Raw genomic sequence first — 20,693 nt, forward strand, 5'->3', positions numbered from 1 at the left:
GAGGTGCAGAGACAGAGAGGGAGACGCAGAATCCAAAGCAGGCTCCAGGCTCTGAGCTGTCAGCACAGAGCCCAACGTGGGACTCAAACCCATGAACCACGAGATCATGATCTGGGCCGAAGTCAGATACTTAACCAACTGAGCCACCCAGGTTCCCCAAGAACTATCAGCATTCAGATGACTGACAAGGGTGAGATTAGGTGACAATAATGAGACTTGGAAAAAGAGGCTTGGTTTTAGTGAAATATGGAATACATTATGTGGAAATTTCGAAAACTAAGAATGATCAGACAATAAGCCTCAATAGGCTTTGGGGGAAGGTTTCACTCTAATATTATCCAATTATAGTCTCACAATACATGACATAAAGGCAGAATGAAGTAAAAAGCAGAGTGTTTAAAAATAGCTCAGTTGTTGGAGCACTTGGGTGGCTCAATCGGTTAAGTGTCTGACTCTTGATCTCTGCTCGGGTCATGATTTCACAGTTCGTGACATCAACCCCCACATCGGCCACTGCACTGACAGCCCAGAGCCTGCTTGGGATTCTCCTCCCTCTCTCTCTGCCCCTCCTCTGCTCGCATGTGAAAATAAATAAACTTTTGAAATAAATAAACTCTCTCTTGAAAATAAATAAACTTTAAAAACAGCTCAATTGTTTTTAATTTATAAATCTGTCACTGTATCACAGTTATTTAAGTGCAATTTATTATTCCTGGTTTGAAATATAGGTAATGATTAACTTCTCCTCATCTCACCCACCAATACTCCAAATTGAGACAACAAACAACTGAGAGGTCATCACGTAAAAGGGACATACTGGCTTTGGTCAGAGTAAGGAATTGAATTTTTTTTTTTTTTTTTCGTTTTTCTCACCTCTGAAAGAAAAAAAAAAAAGAAAAAACCAAGCAAGTGTCGAATATCCAAAATTCCTATGACACCAGACTTCAAACTGTGGAGTGGATATTTTTAAATGAGGATCTTTAAAGGACTCCCAACTTGGGTTAGATAGAAGCAAGTAGTATTTTAACACAAATGCATTCCTTTGAGATGCGTTATCTCTGGGATATGCATTGCAAAGCATATGAAATACCAAATGTCCAGCTCGCTCACTTTAACACACACATACACACACACAGCATGTAGTCATGCCCAGCCATCTGAGTGCCACATGCCTTGACAGAGATCTAAGGCTGCAACAAATTAAACTAGATCCTATTTCTTTAAGGCCCAGAACTGAAAAGAACTGCTGAATACTAGTGGTGAACCTGTACCCCTTTGATCTTCATTGTAACAAAAAAGCAAGATGACATATGCTCAAATGAAAAATCATTTATAATGGATGAAAGAAGGACTATTCTTTCTTTGAATTTATCTGTTCGGAAGGGAACAGGGTGGGGGAGTTTTGGAGGGGAAAAATAAATTCTCAAAACACAAAACAATCCTTATGAGATAATAATACCAATAATGGAGTGGAGCGAGGAGCCAAGCAGAAAGAAAGGATGTAAGGAAAATCACTTCAGCCTCCACTAGAAAGGGAGAGATTCTAATCTAACAAATGGGTGGGAGACAATTTCTCATTTAAGTGAGATTAATTTTAAAAGAACCCGATTATGCTGCAAAGTTGCAAGCAGAAACCACGGTACATCATGGATTAACCCTGCACTACTGTGACTCTGGAATTCGTTCCAAAATGACTACATTTTATTACTGCTTTCCAGCTACAATTTACTACTTTGTAATATATAAATATTGGGAGTAATAAATTTGTCTAGTTGCTGCCTTTAAACATTAAAATTGAACTTAATTAAATGCATTATTCACAGGGCACACGGTTCCCCTAGCTAGCCCCTCCGTTTAGTAAAGTGAAGTTTTTTACTGAGTTTGTGTTATTTATAGAAATCTCTAAAAACATCTGTGGCTGATATTTTTCACCTATGGCACAGCCTATCAGCACCCAGCCATACTAATGCCGTACTAACAAACTGTTTTATCATCAATACTTTTTTCTTATTTTGAGAGAGAGAAAGAGAGAATGAGTGGGGAAGGGAAGAAGGAGAGATAGGGAGAGGGAGAGGGAGAGGCAGAAGGAGAGGGAGAGAGAGGGAGGGAGGGAGGGGGAGAGAGAGAGAGAGAGAGAGAGAGAGAGAGAGAGAGAGAGAGAGAGAATCTTAAGCAGGCTCCATGCTCAGAGCAGAGCCCGACATGGGGCTCGATCCCACAACCCTGGGATCATGACCTGAGCTGAAATCAAGAGTCAGACGCTCAACCAAATGAGGCACCCAGGCGCCCTCTCATTCTAAATTTTTAAAAAATTTTTTTATTAATGTTTTATTTTTAAGACAGAGAGAGGAACAGAGCATGAATGGGGATGGGGCAGAGTGAGAGGGAGACACAGAATCCGAAGCAGGCTCCAGGCTCTGAGCTGTCAGCACAGAGTCCAACGCGGGGCTCAAACTCACGAACTGTGAGATCATGACCTGGGCTGAAGTTGGATGCTCAACCGACTCAGCCACCCGGGCACCCCTAAATGTTTTTTAGCCAAAAGGATACTTTTTTTTAACCAAGAGAATAACTCAACCAAGTCAATGATTTTGTCAGTTGAATCACAACTTACATTTTTAGGAATCGGGGTATACAGAAGTGGAAGAGAAGTTCTAGACGAGAAGAACTTTTGGAATTAGTTGATATGATATGTGTGTAGGCTCAGACCTGTGCAATGCTCTGCAAACATCCATGACATTCCTAAGTGTCCCAGATGACACAAGGTGCTGGAGAAACAGATGTTCACCTCATTGCCCCTGTCCTCTAAAAGCTCACATCTGCTGGGAAAGTGGAGTAGGAACACAGAAGAAGGGTAATAAATTTCACAGTGGATGGAGAAACATTAACAAAAAATGGTTCCAAAAGATGGGGCTCAAGAAAGTGTCAATATGGAAAAGACGTACGTGCGTATTTGCAAGCAAAGGCATTAAAGCATGGAGGGGTGGCAGCATGAAAGTACACGGCAGGGTCAGCAACCTACCAATGGTTCAGGGCAGTGGCGTCTATGCCGCACTCAGAAATATGGCCAAACATGACGTGGCAAAACCGTGCAGGGGCAGACTATGAAGATACGCCTTGCTACCATCCTGAGCCTCCAGCTTTACCTGGAGACCAAGATGAGCTGCTGCAGGACTTCTTGCATGGGAGTAACACATCAGAGTTTCATCTGAGACAAACCAAACCACTCCAGAGGCCACATGGAACACGGAGGCAGACTACCTGGGATATGCTTTCAGAGATACAGGCTAAATGTCACGAAGGCCCAGACAAGGTCTGTGGCGGCAGGTTTGGATTCCAGAGGTTTAAGGAAGTGGAATCAGTGGACTGTGGAAGAGGAGACAGGAATGGCAAGGAGGACAACCAGATTTCGGATATAGATGGCGGTCTCACTCACTGAGAAAGAGAACAGCAGTTTCTGCTGAAGTTAGCAGGTGAGAAGAGAACACTGGTTAAATGTTACATGTTGAAAAATACAGCCTGAGAATATACATTCTGAAGTTATTGGTCTATGGCTGATGGCTGGAGCCATGGGTGTGATGAGACTGTAAAGAGAGAGTACAGAGGTTGAACAGGAAGTACTCACAGGAAGCTGTGACGAGCAAATGAGATGATGTGTGTGAATGCATTGCAAGCTGTGCCTTTGAGACACAGGTACAAAATATCAGTATAATAAATAACATCAGGTAATAAAATGTCAGTGCCCGTACTCTTTTATCAATCGTCTCTACCGATTCGTCTTTTTATGAGCAGTTCTATGTATTATGGGATACGGACTTAATGATTAGAATCTGAAGTATGACAGAAATTTAGGGAGTACAGTTTATTAAAACATACATTCCCACAGATTACACAGAAGCCCACGACCCCCAGATTAGAACCTCAGACAGTAAAGAGCCCACTACAACAATGAAACAGATGTTAGCCTGTTTCCCCAAAATGTAGTATGAACAGTAGTTTCATGGAAAATCATAAATTTTCTCCAAACTGCTGAGGCTTCTGGCCCCTTCCCCAGCTGCCTTTATTAGCCACAATGAAGTGAAATGGGAAATCTCCTTTACTCTTAAGATACACACCAAGTCCCTGGAAACTCTCTATTCATTTCTAACCTCTCATCAGCCATCAACGAACTCTGCTTCTAATCAGATAGGTGCCTGGTAATTTGATCAAATATGTAACCAACTTCAGCCCCTTCCAAGATTACAACACTGAACCTTGCTGAAGCATTTATAATAGGGTCTAACAGCTACCGCCAAGCTGCGTGGAAGCAACTGGTTTAAAACAGCTTGAATTTCTAAAACAAGTGGTATTTTTCAAAAGCTGAAAGACACTGTTAAAATAGCTCTATCACTTATGTATCTATTAAATTGTTTGAAATTGGCAATCTTTAATGTAAGGCTCTTCTTGGAATTGGATGTCCATTTCCAATGTCAGAACAGATTTCAGAAGCACTGGAAGAACTCACCCTTCAGTAAAACTCAAAAGTATGTTTTGGCAAGAAAAACCCAGTCCATCTGATAGAAAACCAATCTGTCAGATACATTTTAGACTTCATTTTAACTTTTTTAAAAGGTTTCATCCTTCACAAGAAGTATCTTAATGTACCCCTAAAGTCAACGATATCCATATCCTGAAGGATCTTCTAACATATTTAAGTATTCATATAGCAAATCTATTGATTGATACAGTTGAGAAAAGGACCCATGAAGCAATTTCAGCCTTTTTATCTCTAAGAAGCACAGAACTTGCAGAAGAGTCCCACAGAAAGACTAGACTAGGATCTTTAGCTGGAGGCCTGACGAGGAAGGTATCCTGAGGGAGGAGGGCAGGCCCAGGCAAGAAGGAAGAACTAGAACATGGAAGAGAATTAAATCAAGGATAAGGAAGAAAAACAAAAAGAAGTTTGGGAGACATGAGCGAAAGCTGAAGTTGGGACAGAGGTATCAGGAAGGGGGCAAGCGAGTCAGGTAAGAGGCATCAACATCTGCTAAGCAATGAAGATGCACCTGCTCAGGACACTGGACTGGGAATTCCATCGCCTCTCACCTGACCATGTTCACCTTAGCTGCTTCAGAGCCCTACTCTAAAGAATAAATCGACTCGGCATTCACACAGAAGAATGCAGAATCTCAGTAAATCCTGTAACTGAGAAAATGGAGGCCATTAGGCTGCAAACTTCTCTCCCTTCAGCTTACATTTCCTCACATGATCCTTCCTTTCCTCCTTCTCTCACTCTGGAGAGGAAGACCCTCAACTCTAAACTTGGATGTACTCCCAAATTTCTGAGATTTTGCTCTATCAATTTATCACCACCTTTCTTGCATTTTTGATCCTTCTCTTGCCATTGGGGCTCCTTCCCTTAACTCCCAAATACATCAACCTCTTCAAAGAAAATCTCCCAATGCAAAGTGGTGCAGCCACATTAGAAAACAATATGGAGACTCCTCAAAAAACAAGACAGTGTGAGTCATCTTTGTAATGCCAAGAGCACTAATGTAACGCTCAGCACATAGAAAGCACTACATTAATGTGGGAAAACACTAGACAAGGAATGTCAAGGGCTGGTTCAAGCCATGACTCACTCACTTCTGTGGTAGTAGTGATTTCCACCAAGCCACCTAATGTTTTGATTATCAGTCCCCTCCTCAATAAAATGTAAAATAAGAATTCTTTAATTTGAGGGTATCCAAAGGACCAAGAGAGAGAATATATATGAAAGTTCTTTGGAAAACCAGTATTATGCAAACAAACATAAGACAGCATTACTAGAATGTTTTAAAACACAATGTATATTGATAAAGATTGAATTTTTTCTCCAAAAGAAATGCTGCTATAAATGATTAAGTACTGGCAACAGAAACTGGATGAGACAAAAACATCAAAGAGGTCTGCTCACTGGTAATATTTTATCTCTTTAAGATTATGCATTGTTTTATCATACTGAAATATAACATGTTAATCACAAAATATTAAACTAGATTTTAAAATACAGTATTTTGTAGGGGCACCTGGGTGGCTCAGCCGGTTGAGTATCTGACTTCAGCTCGGGTCATGATCTCACAGCTTGTGGGTTCGAGCCCCGTGTTGGGCTCTGTGCTGACAGCTCAGAGCCTGGAACCTGCTTTGGATTCTGTGTCTCCCTCTCTCTCTGCCCCTAACCCACTCTCATTCTGTCTGTCTCTCTCAAAAATAAATAAAACATTTAAGAAACAAAATTTTTTAAATGCAGTACTTTGTAGCCTTCTGTAACTTCAGGCATTAACCTGGGTAAACAGTCATTATATTACACTCCTATACCTAAATGCTCAGTTATACTTTCAACGTAAATGTCAATTACATGAAATAGCTTTTGAAAAAGCAGCTTTCATTTTTTCTTATGATTCACAGTTAACAATCTACATTCTCACTGACCAATGTAAACGAGCTTGTACATTTCAAGTTTTATAAGAAGAGTATCTTCAATGCCACCCCAACCCCCAACACACACACACATTTAACACCATGTCTGCCTTACTTCTGAAAAGAAGAAACCCACTGTGCAGCAGGCAGTGTGAAATATAATGCAGCTTTACACTGCATTATGAAAGCAAGAAAACAGCCAGCTGTGAGTTAGAAATAGAACAAAATTTCGAGTTGCAAACCCAAGGGACCTTTAGGTAACATTGAAAGTGTTCCTTAATGATGAATAGCTGATTTCATTTCAGACCCACCATGAACACTGTAGGATATATTTAACATTTTAATTTTTGGTTTCAAAAGCAATAAACCTGTTGGTCAGACGGAAGCTTGGCGGTCACAGCGGCCGATCTATCAATCAATCCCACATGGCTGGGCTCCACCAGCAGCCCCTGACACCAATTAGGAAACTGAAATAGCGAACTGCTGCCACCAGGTTACAGTTTTGCCAATTAGAGCACATCCTGGGTGAGAGCGACCAATGAACACTGGAACCCAGGGTCAAGAAAGAGAGGTGAAAAGCACCTTGTGTAATGTGACATGAAAAAGAAAGATTGCAGGAGGGACACAGGAAAGAAGCAAGACAGTCTGAAATCAAACAGTACATTTTATTGTTCACTTGTCAAAGACATGCAGGCACTAAGACAAAGCAAAAGCAAGGCACTTCCCTTGGTCTCTACCCTGGAAGGAACTGCTTATTGGCCAGCACAACTCGGGAGCCCATCACTCTCGTACATGAGCACAGAACCTGCCATCTCCAACTGTTCCCTTTTAGTCAGGATTCACAAGTTAAGGCGGCTCATGCAGGGTCTGAACGTCAAAGGCAGACCACTGATAGACCCATATCAAAGTGCTGGAAGGACACTATTTCAGATCAGGCTCATTACTGGCACGCAAAACTTATCCGCTAAAATTTCTCTTTTTTACATCCTACAAAATTTTAAGGACCTCCTTTCAATTTTTCCACCTGAGTTTCTCTTCCAAGCCACAGCTTATCACCTTGGCTTATGAAAACGTCATAAAATCTAAGGACCTCAAAATCTTCCCCCTGGAGTCCCTTCATCTAGCCACTGTGTCCTGACTCAGAATACCTTCTCTTAATTCCATTTAATCTTCTGGCTTTGAGGGACTCCCAGCTGATCCTTTCTGCTCTGTGTCATCTGAAAAAGCAAAAGGCAAAAGCAAGGTTTTCTGACATGAAAACCTTCCAGAATGTGGAAGTTTGGGACTTACAGCTGTCCTTTTCAGAATCAGATATAACCCTGGGTCTTGATGAGTTTCACAAGCGTGAAACAGACAGACAACAACGGTAGGCAAGAACATCCTAAACGTTCAAAAGAACTGTGATTTTTCAAATGCAAAAGTGCTATTATTCATCTATCAACTGAGTCACAAGTGTTATATTTTCCACAGGATCTGATGTCAGTCTCATTGTGCTGACTCAAATTCAACTCTGGTAGCTTTCCGTTCTGCTGCCATCAATTCTGCCACGTTTTTACAAGAATGAGCCCAAGCAATTCTACAGGTGTGCACTCAGCATGCTACACACATCTGTATCTGCACAACAAGGGTGTACTTCAATGATGGACACTGAAAGCATCAGTCAGAATTTATCATAGGTAGCTTCTAAATTGTTCTAGGGCCCTACATAAAAGATATTTTTCCTCTAGAGAGGAGGTTGTCAACCTTGGTTGCCCATTGGAATCACCTGGAAGCTTTGAAAAACTGCCACATCCTAGGTCCCATCCTGCAGAAACATGGATTTCATTGGTTTGGAGTGATATCTGAGAATCGAGATTCCTTTTTTTTTTTTTTTTTTAATGTAAAGCCCTAGTCTGACTTGGTCCACATCTGGATTTCCTTCCCTCAAAAGATACCAGAGGTCAAAACACCACACAGCTGAGCCAAAGATCACAAGTATTTCAAAGGTTTATGGCACACAGGCATACATATGGCAAGAGAGTCTATGGGCAAGGGGGCCACAGGCAAAAGGGCCCTCCTGTGGGTGCAAGGAGACGAAAGAGGGCAGGTGCTGGGCATATATACATGGAACTACAGCATACCAGTGGGATTTCTGAATGATGCTGGCTGAGGACTAATTTCAGGTAGTCCACTCCAGTTGTGGGGAGGGAGATATCAAAAGGACAGGATAGGGTGCACTGCTCGGTCTTGCTGGGAGTAAGAGAAGTGAGTAAAAGCAGCAGCATCTGACATCCTTGTTGATGCTTAAAGGTGTGACAAAATATCATTCTGCTGGCCATGACTTCTCGTGCCCAACTCTTATTTCTCTACATAGCCAAGTAGAGAAATACCACGACTCTAAGAGTACTTCTCAAACTTCAATGTGCATATTCACCTGGGGATCTTGTTAAAATGCAGATTCTGCCTCAGTAGGTCTGAGCTGGGTCAGAGAGTCTGCGTTTAACAAGAAAAAATGATGCTGCTGCTCCAGGGACCACTCTGGCCCCATTCCCCTCAACAGTCTCCCCTTGAGTTACAGGCCTCTCACAAATGAAAAGCCCACGGTGGCCTTTGACTTACACGTTCTGCGTCTCTTTCGAGGATCTGTGGGTACTGGCAAAACTGACAGTCCTGGGGATGGGGCACAGACAAGTGGAGAAATGCTGCAGGCTGCAAGCCTCCATCATCTTACTCCATATTATAGCTCCTCCAATATTGACTGCATGTCTTACGTATGGTCTGTCTCCCACTAGAATGTAAACTCAAAGAAAGGAGCACCATGTGTATCACACTCCCCATCACAGCCCTGGAGCCTTCTGGCACGGAGGAGGTACCCAAATTTGCTGATTCAAGGAGGGACTGGATGAGAGGATGGGGGCACCACGTGTCACCTAGTGCTGGGTTACCCTAGTCTGTGCTACCAGTTCATTCCAGGCAAAGACAAGTGGGGCAATAACCTTAGTCTTGAATTCTGGCCAGTACTTGGGTAGGTCTGCCTGGCAAAGGGTACAAGATGATTAATTTCTGCACCTTCGCAATTCTATTTATAATAACACAGGGGGTATACAGTGTCCAGCACAACAGGAGACAAAACAGAAGAGGTATAACTGGAGGGAGACCATTTTTTTCCTCTTCAGTTTCCTTCAATTGCCATAATGAACTTGCCTGGCATAAGAGAACTTGAGAAAGAAAGGGAGGCAGCCTCTGGAAAGTACAACCTAAGCATAACCCTGAATCTAAACTCCACAGGATCCCCAAAGGACCATGATGAAATGGCAAAGGAGAAACTCTGAGCCTCAGGAAAGGTATTAATCCATCCTCAGAATTCAATCACTCATAAATGCCTCCTAGCAAAACTACTGAAGGTCTCACAAAATTAGAAAACTAACAAAATTAGAAGTGCAATTACCTGAGGCAGCATATAAGCAAGTGTGAAACCAGTGAAACCCAGATTTCACTCACTAGCATGAACCCAAAACACCAGCACTGATTTGCAATGATTTTCAAATTGTAGGTTGCTACCCATTAGTGGACTGTGAAATCGTTATTAGTGGGTCAAAACCCACTGTTTTTGAAAATGGAAACAGAAGAAAGTAGAAAAGATGAAGGCAGAAAAGGGAATAAATAAAATATAGTATTCTTTCTTGTGTTTCAATTAATTTATCTGTGGGCGGTGGGTCATAATTTAAAATGTATTATTGTAGGACACAATTAAGAACCCATCTACACCAAGGAGGGCCATATTTTACATAGCATCACACCTAAATAAGTCCTGTTCACAAATTAAGAGGGCACATTTATACTACAGGGATGGTATGGCATAGTAGCTCCAAGCATGGGTCTGGGGCCAAAGTGATTGCCTGGTGACTATGCGCAAATTACTTCACTTGTCTAAGCCTCAGTTACTCCAATCTTATAGGAGCAGGAATACTATCACCTCATGCTATAACAATTATATAAAATATATGTGGAGTTCTTGGCACAGAGCCTGGTATGACTGAGCGCTCGATAAAGTACCATTATCATCACTACTTAAAGGTAGGTCTGATACGTTTTTTTCCATGATTTCAGTGGTAAAATACTAAGGAACGGGGGTTAAGGTAACTCATGCGAGCAAGACTGTGGCTCTAAATAAGTGAAAAATGAGGAACTCTTTTAATTCTGGGAGAATCTACTTGGATTAAGAGCTTGCCACTGCAAAAGGGCACGACGGAAGAGTCACTAACTCACAGAAATGCCACCAAGTTAAGACACGGCAAAGAAAGAGAGCACAGGTCAATAAAGGCACAAATTAAATTCTCTCACCAGGACACCTGAATCTTGCTCTTCTTTTAAACTGCCACCAGGAGTTCTGACCCTGGCCCACAAAGGTATGAAGGACCTTAAGCTCGCCCTGTTGCCCAATCTTATTCAAACGGTGAGGAACTGCAAGCTGCGTTCTTAAGAACCAGTTATTAATTAGAAGCCCTGAAAAGCTGGACAGTGCTCGTAATTATTAAATCCAGTATCAAAAAGGTAGGTGGATAATTACTGTATTCGCTTCTCCAACTGGTCTTGATGAAACATGCTGACCTTATTCTTGACACAAGTGTTACCACTGGTAAAGCACTCACTTCGCTGGCATCTCATCAATGGTACACTTGAAACTCCTATTGCTTGCTGTTAAACTAACAGTTTCTATTAGGCTAAACACAGTTTGGTAGCCATTGTCAAGAAAATTGGAGTTGCTCAGGCATGGCGGCAGTTACTGATGTTATTTGTTTGGAAGCCTTGTGATTTAGTGAATCACTAGCAATTGTTAAGCAAGTAATTAAACTATAAGCCAAGACCTGTGATTTTCAGTCTTTTCAAAGCAATAATCATCGAAATTCCAAGTACCATTTAACTGATTCCCTTCTAAACATGCTGGCAACGTTTATGTTGTCATTCATCAGTTGTATAGTTTATAAAAACTAGATTATGGCCTTTATAGAAATCATGTGCTGCTCAACTACTCTGATAAATAGGAGATGTTTAAAGGAAAAATTCACAAAAATTATTTAATGAGAAGTGGACACAAAGACTTTTGGATTTGTTCACGAATATGGCTATCTCAGGTTTAATAATAATTCAAAAGTCCTATTTTTAGGACTGAAATACTAAAATAACCAGACTATTGTTCTTATAACCTTTTCCAAATATAAGAATGCATTATATAAATTTCACAATTTCTCTAAGTGCCTTTAAAATTACAAGCAATTTAGTCTATGATTCATGTACCATACCAACTGCATGCAGTTTTTTTTTTTTTTTTACTTCGCATCTCAATTATATCTTAATATTATGGGGGCTGAAATGCATTAAATAAATCATATTTCACAGACTCCTGGTAAAGTAATAATACTTACATGCATTTTAGAAGAAATTGGCCTGCATTATAAATGTATTCATAATGTCATTACCTGCCTTTCCACGCTAACTGAAATATTAGGCAGTGGTGCCTACCGACTTCAAGCCGCTGATGAAAGCTTTTAGTAACTCTTATGCCTATTCTGGGGCTGGCAATCAGCTCCGTGAGCTAATATAATATAATCCAATGTTTACCAACAGCAGTTTATCCAAAATATAAATGAGCTCTTATAATTAGTGAAACACTATTAGTCTTTAAGATTTAATCTGGTGGCTAGTATTTCTTCACTGTGCTACATAAAGAGACTGGCTGATCTTTCATCTGTCAAAGGGCATTGCCTTTTCGAAGTACCTTATTATTGTCAAGTGTTTTACTTACACAGCATACTGCCATTAAGGAAATTAATTCCTTAAAAATCTGTTACTTAAAAACAATATATCATTGGTTTTATAAAATGACAGAAAAAAGAATTCCTAGCAAATACCTTCAACAAGCTAAGAAAATTCATAGCATTTTAGAGACCTGCCAACACAGTTCTTCTCTCTTTCTAACTGTTAAATAGTAAATAATTGTCTTTGTTTTATATCCCGTTCTAAAAAACTTACAAGGCACTTTTATGTACATTATCTCCTATGATGTTTCCAATCATTCTGTGAAGTAGGTATCATGGCTATTAATTATTTCTACTTAACAGATGGAAATACTGAGGCTTGTGGATGTTAAATGAGTTGCCCAAGGACATAAAGTTAATAATGGTAGGGATTCACACTCTTTCCCCCATGTGACATTGCACACTTGATACATCTATTTCCAGAGCCTAAGAAAACAATCTGAGTAACCCATCAAGACAAGACACAAATACAGACTGTACACAACTTGAAAATGGGCTGTTCCACTTGGAATTTGGTTTGGGGAGATCAATGAATCTCCTCTGAAAGAGGAGCCGGAGCTGTGGACTGCACAGCCACCATTCCCATGAGGCATGGGGTGCAGTGAACATGAATGAGTGTGTGAGAGTTGGGGGCTGGGGAAAGCAGGAGGAAACCTGGTAACAGCAGGCTATCCCTGCACAGATCCCATTCTGGATCTCTCAAAAAAGAAAGGACTTGGGGCACCTGGGTGGCTCAGTTGTTTAAGCATCTGACTTCAGCTCAGGTCACGATCTAGCGGTTCGTGAGTCTGAGCCTCGCATCAGGCTCTCTTGCTGTCAGCACAAAGTGTGCTTCAGATCCTCTGTCTCCCCCAACCCCGTCCCTCCCCTGCTCATGCGTGCACGCTCTCACTCTCTCTCAAAAATAAACATTTAAAAAAAAAAAAAAAAGAAAGAAAGAAAGAAAGGATTTGCTAAGATGGTGGAGGGAATATAATAACAAAGCATACTAACCCTTAATGAGATGAGTACTCACAAAAAGAAGAGGGCTTTGCACTGTTTCAAATACTGAGAACTGTCACTCACTCGCTTAAACATTAAAGAGTCTTTTGAACAAACAGGAAGGTTTGGAGAGGAGAAATGAATAGGGTGTACTCAAGCATCAAAGTCAAGAGTCTGGGGGATAAAAAAAAAAAATGCTTGAAGTCTCGTAATAAATTAAAAAACAAAACAAAACAAACCAAAAAAAAAAAAAAAAAAAAAAAACAACAACCCTGAAAGATGTATTGGAACAAATGAGTTTGCGGTATTCTCATTTATATTAATTATCATCATAATTTCTTCCACAGTTCAAATTGATTAATTCAAATTTCTTTTCCCAGGAGCCCATCAACTAATAAATAGTCCCTATGGACATATTCTCTTTTGAGGTAAACTATTAAGTAAACACACAGCTCCACAAATGTATCACATGGAAAATTACTTCCTCTAAGGAGCTAGCTATCTAAAAGGTGTGAGTGATAGAAAGCAGAAACAGAATACATTTGTCACTCCCATTAGCATTATTAGTGCTAATGAGAAAGTACATGAACAAGAACATACACCTCTTAATTTGAATGTGTTACAAATAGAGAGTAGATTAGTCACAGCTACCCAGATTAAATTTTAGCACTTAATACTGAAATACTACAAGAGGCAACGCTTACAGTGGTTTTGCAGCAGAATTTCAGCTATTTAATTACAGTTTTCAAACCATTTAACACCTCTTGGCACACAGAAGCTAGATGTGTGTATGAATGTGTGTTATTCAGACAGTTCAAGATTTTAGGTATAACTCAATTATCTGGCATCCCTGGGAAATAAAGTGCTCCATTTAAGTGCATTTTCTATATAACTGAAGCTTCTATCTTCATGCATCCTAAATCCCTGATTAAATCTGTGGCCATCTGTAAAGGAAATCTTTCCTCGGAGTATTTCATTTCCCTGTCTCCTTACAGGCAATTGGACAGAAAGTAGTGAAGTGCTTCCAAGTTGTTTTGCTTTATGGATGAATCAAGGCCATCATTAGGAATATTCACCAGGGGCACGTGGGTGGTTCAGTCAGTTAAGTGTCTGACTTCAGCTCAGGTCGTGACCTAACAGTTCATGAGTTCCAGCCCTGCGTCAGGCTCTGTGCTGACAGCTCAGAACCTGGACCTGCTTTGGATTCTGTGTCTCCCTCTCTCTTTGTCCCTTCTCGACTTGTGCTCTGTCTCTCTCTGCCTCTCAAAAATAAATAAACGATAAAAAAAAATTTTAAGGAATATTCACCACTGAAGCACTGTCATACAGTTCTTACTTTCTATATTGTGTCTTTTCCTTCAATATCAAGCAGTTAGCAGTCATTTCTACCAGGATCACAGTGATGGCTTCCAATTTACAGATTCCATTATTCACTCCAGTCTTGGGATTTGTTGCATCTTCCATGGACTGGTGGAGCAAATAACCAAACATGTTAAGAAATATATTCAAGCCTTTCCATCTGGCAGAGCCATCAGCTCATAGGAAAGCCAAGATGGGCACCTACATGTACATCCAGAAGCTATGGAGGAAGAAGCCATCCAATGTAATGCATTTTCTTCTCAGAGTGCTCAGCTGCCAATACCACCGGCTCTGTGTGGTGCCTCCCACAGAGGCCCCCCCGCCCAGCCTGGCCCAATAAAGAATGAAGACTGGGGTACAAGGCCAAGATTCATCTGCGATGTGGTGGCTGCAAACACTCAGTGCCTAAGGGTGCAACCTATGGCCAGTTTGTCCACCATGGTGTTAACCAGCTCAAGTTTCCCCAAAGCCTTCTCTCTGTTGCAGAGGAGTGAGCTGGACACCACTGTGGGGTTCTGAGAGTCTTGAACTCTTACTGTGTTGAAGAAGATTCCACGTGCAAATTCTTTGAGGTTATACTCATTGATCCATTCCATAAAGCTATCAGAAGAAATCCTGACAGCCAGTAGACCACCAAACCAGTCTATCAGCTCAGGGAGATGTGAGGGCTGACACCTGCAAGCCACAAAAGCCATGGCCTTGGAAAGGGTCACAAGTTCCACTAGACTATATTGCTGGTTCTCGCCAAGTGGCATGGAGAAGAAGCAATACTCTCCAGCTCCACCGTTACCACTAATACAAGTCATGCTTGTAAAATTCTTACCTAAGAAACAATTTAGGTCAAAAAAAAAAAAAAAATACACACACACACACACACACACACACACACACTCAATAGGCATCAATAGGGCTAGAAATGGGGGCATAAGGAAAAAAGCATACGGTTTTATTATTCTTATTAGTACTCAAATTCAATGAGCAAAGTATTTTGCATTTACCCTGTCAGTTTCCATTTTTAGAGAAGACAGCAGGGGAACTCTTAAGGACCCCAGACTCCACAGGTAAGATCCAGTTCAAACACAACCAGAGAAGCCAATTTCTCAATGACGAATATCCTCTCAAAATAATTTAAAGCTGATGCTTCCCAATCATAAAGGTGGGCCTTACTTTTAGGCGGGCCCATTTTCATCCACTCTTACATGATTCCATCTGCTAAAGGTATCATGCTCTGTGTGTTCAAACCAAAAAGATTATGATGGGGCAGCAATTCTTTGGATTCTTTCCTCAAATTTGTGACTATATCCAACATAAGAAGTGGCCAATGTCACTACTTACAACACCAGTTCTTACCTTTGTAGTCATCCTCGACGACAGTACTTAAAAGAAGGCACTAGATTCCTTACAACTTCATACGGTGGGAGTGGGGGGGGGGACTAGCTGCAGTTACTGCTTAGGCATCCCTATCTATGCACCACTCCCGAGGCCATCCTCAGCTATGCTCCCTCTGCTAAGACTCCCTGCTGCTCAGCATAACCACACTTCAGCTCACATCAATGCCTTTCCTTGTCCTCTTCAAAACAACCCCTCTGAGACCATCAGCCACTCATTGGAACAGCTACTCCTAGACTGGGGTTCTTTCTACAGGTGCTCTGCTTGTCTACATAGATTTGTAACTGGAGATTCCATCTCTTCAACCACAGCCTCATTTTTCTCTTTTTATCCTCCTTAACAAACTCTCTCAAACCTTCCACCTTCACCAACCAATTGCCCACCTCCTAGGGACGCCGGGTTCTCCACATTGCTGGAGACACCAAAAATTAGGAATTCAATCCTGTTCCCCTTAATGGCATCATCTCCTCTGCTTTTCTGATTGCGTTTCTGGCAAACCGCTGGGATCGATGGATGGTCAGACAGGGCAGGGATCTAGTCAGGGAGCATGAGGTGTTTATGAAGACAACAGGGCAACGTGGGAAAGCACTAACAACAGCACATGGATTCCCATGTCCAACTGTGGGATCTCAATATAGATCTCCCAATCCTTGTTAACACTGCCAAACACAACTACGGGAATCGTTATCTACAGAAACGTAACAGGACTACAGTGACGAAAGGTTACAAAGCACATGTCTCATCTCTATGAACTTCCAGAACAAACCTCTGAAGTAACTATGGTCATTTGAAAGGTGAGGAAACAGATTCAGGGACACCGGATAGTGGCCGAAATCATTTATTTAATGAGAAGAGCTCGGGAGCAAGTCACCCTGAGTCATCTGACCTCCTCCAGTGTCACCCCCATAACAATTCTAGGCCTATATTTGTTGACAGGGACCATCCAGGAGGCATACACTTGTTTCTAATGAGGTCAAGAGATGCTTGGAGAAGGGAAGGCAGAAAGTCACACAAGGCAGAAGAGGGGAACACTATTACATTCATTAAAAAAATCCTTACAGTGACTTGTTTATCGTCCTTGATAAAGATGAGAACAAGTGTTGAAATAATTTATTTATGATGTGTAACAGTTTAATGGAGTATAAAGTAGGCTCTCTTTTTTACAGTTAGTGGGGTTCTTAATGTTGCCATATCCAGACTGAGCCTGTATCCTACTCATCCAGACTTTTGACAGAAGCATCAATTTTCTAAATTGTTCTCTAACAACTACAAGAAAGAAAATCACTCTCGGTGTTAATAATTGCAATTCTCTGAAGATACTAAAGAACCCACTATAATTTCACATCGTTGAATCCTGTGGCTTTATACATCAGAAGAATTTTCAGACAGTTTCTCCTGTGTGCTTTTAATATTAAAAGAAGATATCTATATGAAATACATTGAAGAGCTAAAAATGATATGATGGGATCCAGACTAGTATTACAGACTTGAAAGTGCTGTACGACAACATCCATAAAACATGAAGAGAGCAAAACACATCACACAAATGTCCTCTGAAAAAGCAAACAAGTACTTCTCTTTGTTCATAATGACAACAGGAAGAGTTAGCTAAATGAAGTTCACAGGTGAACCTCAATAAATAACAAACTGATGTTATTTATTAATAACAAAACCCACATTACGCATGATGTCTACTGCCAGGCATCTGATTGGCTGCAAGGGTCACAAAACTTCCAGACATGCAAGAGTGATAAACGGTTTAGTAGCAAATAGCGAGAAGAGACTCTAGCAAACAATAAGAGAAGAAAAGAGAAAGGATAAGGAATAAGCATGAATAGATCCTTAAAGAATAAACTACCAAATATCTAAAGTAATATTAGGAGCACAAAAATTTCTATTTACATATACATTCCAAATACTACGTGAAGGTATTTCAAGGCACAAAGAATAACCAAGGGTCTCAAGTATGAAAATACTTAATGAAAAGAGACTAATATTCATTGTGAAGAAGAGATGAATTGTACCAATAAAGAAACTTTAAAAAATAATGGCCATGACTAGGGAATTGCCTTGATAAATTTTTTAAAGTGTAAATCTACAATAATTTAGATAATGTGATATTAGTTCAAGAATTGGCAAATATAGCAGACAAACAGAATTCAACACCAGAAACAGCCTTAATTCTACATTAGAACTTGGGTATGAAATAGCCAAGATATCTCTGAGGAGAAAGGATACATTATTTATTTTAAAAACTGCTACTGGCAAAACTGTCTAGAAAAACTTCATACCCTATGCCAAAATAAATACAAGAATGAATAAAAACTTCACTGTAAAAAACTCAGAACAAAGTAAAAAATAAAATAAAACTAATTAAATCTTACAGACGGACAAACCTTTCTAAGCATATACTCACTATAAAAAGTGATAGATTTGAGTTTCTAAAAATTGAAACAAATTTTTTTAATGTTTATTATTTTGAGGAGGGGCGGGAGCAGAGAGAGGGAGACCCAGGATCCAAAGCAGGCTCCAGGCTCTGAGCTGTCAGCACAGAGCTGGAAGCGGGGTTCAAACTCCCAAACTGTGAGATCATGACCTGAGCTGAATCAGACACTTAACCGACTGAGCCACCCAGGCACCCCATAAACATAAAAATATTTGTAAATCCTGTAAAAAAGGTTATGAACGGGCAATTCAAATTAGCAGTGTGTGTATAAAAACAAAAACATTCAAATATACCCTTTGACCCAACAAATTTGCTTCTAGAAATTTATCAAAAAAACAGAAAATACATCATGGATATCTGCAAAGATTTAGCGCACGGGTACATTCTCCTATCTTTGTTGATAAAATTTAATAAAACAGGAACAACATCCAAAAATAAGGAAATGGTCAAATATCCAAACTATACATCCACGAAAAGACTCCCACAGAAAAGTAATAATGTAGAAAAAATATGCACAACCTATTTCTGCATTAAAAAAGATTTTAAAATAGTAATACAATATGAGCCCTAACCTGTACCCTCCTGCCCCACATGCACACTCCCCAAAAGTTTGTGTGTGTATGTATGCATATGTATGTCTACATATATAATGGCAAAAAACAGGAACCATACATAAAATATTAACAGTGGTTAGTCTTCAGGAGTGGTAGGGTATAGATATCTTGCTTTTTCAATATCGGTACAAATTTTTTACAATAAACATTTGGTTTTGTTTTATGTTGATGTAATCATCTATATATTACATAACTGTCTTCCAAAATGGAAGCCTACTCTAAACGTTCTTTTGTTGAACTCACTCCTTATCAAGACAGATAATTTCTTCATTAACTTTATAGACAGTTCCTGTAACTTAATTCTCTTAGCTTACGAAAATTTGTCAGTTGATTTCCTTGGTTTTCTAGGTACAAAGCCTGCAAATAAGGGACATTTTACTTCCTCTATGTTTTCTCTTCCATTTTTTGCTCTTATCTAACAGTACTGGTTAGTACTTCCAGAACAAAATAAATAATGGACATCCTATCATGCTCCTGACTTTAATGGGAATGCTTCTTTTAAATCACCATTAGGAATCACAATGGCATCTTGGATTTTAGGGGTTTCTTTCAAAATCAATTTTTAAAAAGGCTCATCTTAAGAGCATACACTGTTGCCTCAAACTAAAAGGAATTAATTAAATATGCACAATAATGTAAAATTAACCTGAAATAACACTTTTCAAATAAGGCATGGTATTCCAGAACTCTATATTTTGTGTCAAAGGGATATAACACAGTAGATTAAATTTCTTCAATACTGTGTGTATATTAACACACACATACACATCTGTCTCTACACAAACGCAAACACACACACACACCCCCCAAAGGGGTTGTCAAGCCCCTAAATGAATTCCTGTATTTTACTGAAAGTTAAAATAATACATGTTAGTAAATGACCTCAAACTTCTTTTCTTTAAAAGTGATGTAAATGAAGAAAAGGGAAGAGACCGAAAGAAAACATGCAAGAGCAAGCTGGACGCATACTGTTAACATGAAGAGTAAGCAATCATTCGTCTAACACTCGAAGATGTAAATTCAAGCTGCATTAATAAAATGTGTTTTAAAAGAACTTTTAAAAAGAAAAATTAAGCTGTTCAGATAACTACTGAAGATGCACTAAAATGTAGACCACTGACACTAGGCACACAAAAAGTGCTCACAATATCTTCTGAATTAAATTTGAAACCACAATCTATACCAGTCAGCAACTATACTAACAAGCACAGGAGATTCTATGATGCATAATCTTCAGAGGGCAGACTTACAAAGGTCACATAAACATTTTTATGGAAAATGATAAACAGAACCATCTGTATACACCCACTATCCAAAGAGCCACCAGGAATTACAAAATGGGTAAAAATAGGTATTACATCCAACACTGATAAGTTATACTGATGATTACTATATTTGGTCTTGATAAGATATGTTCAGTTACCCATAGGAGAATAATTTGACTAAAAACTTTGGTTGGCCTTTTTTGGGGAAAGAAAACAATGAGAAATTCAAGAGTATCTCAATATTTTTGGAATGTACCTGATTTGCTGAAAATCAGCACCAAAGAGGGCCTGGAACAGGGTAGCCACTCATTATATGTTTTTTGGAATAAAAATCAGCCCATTTTAGAGCCTTATGATTGGAACATCACTTAAAACTCTTCTTGTGACCTTGGCCAGTTTGGCT

The 20,693-nt window shown here is 39.9% G+C and overlaps 1 protein-coding gene and 1 pseudogene across 2 annotated transcripts in view; one reads left to right on the plus strand and one right to left on the minus strand.

Moving 5' to 3' along the window:
* Positions 1 to 20,693, minus strand: part of CHCHD3 (coiled-coil-helix-coiled-coil-helix domain containing 3) — a 280,779-nt gene that overhangs the window by 127,803 nt on the left and 132,283 nt on the right. The window lies entirely within an intron of this gene.
* LOC123606892 lies at positions 14,735 to 15,957 on the plus strand (annotated as a pseudogene).

The sequence above is a fragment of the Leopardus geoffroyi genome, chromosome A2 (genome assembly GCF_018350155.1).
Source record: "Leopardus geoffroyi isolate Oge1 chromosome A2, O.geoffroyi_Oge1_pat1.0, whole genome shotgun sequence".
NCBI classification, from domain to species: Eukaryota; Metazoa; Chordata; class Mammalia; order Carnivora; family Felidae; genus Leopardus; species Leopardus geoffroyi.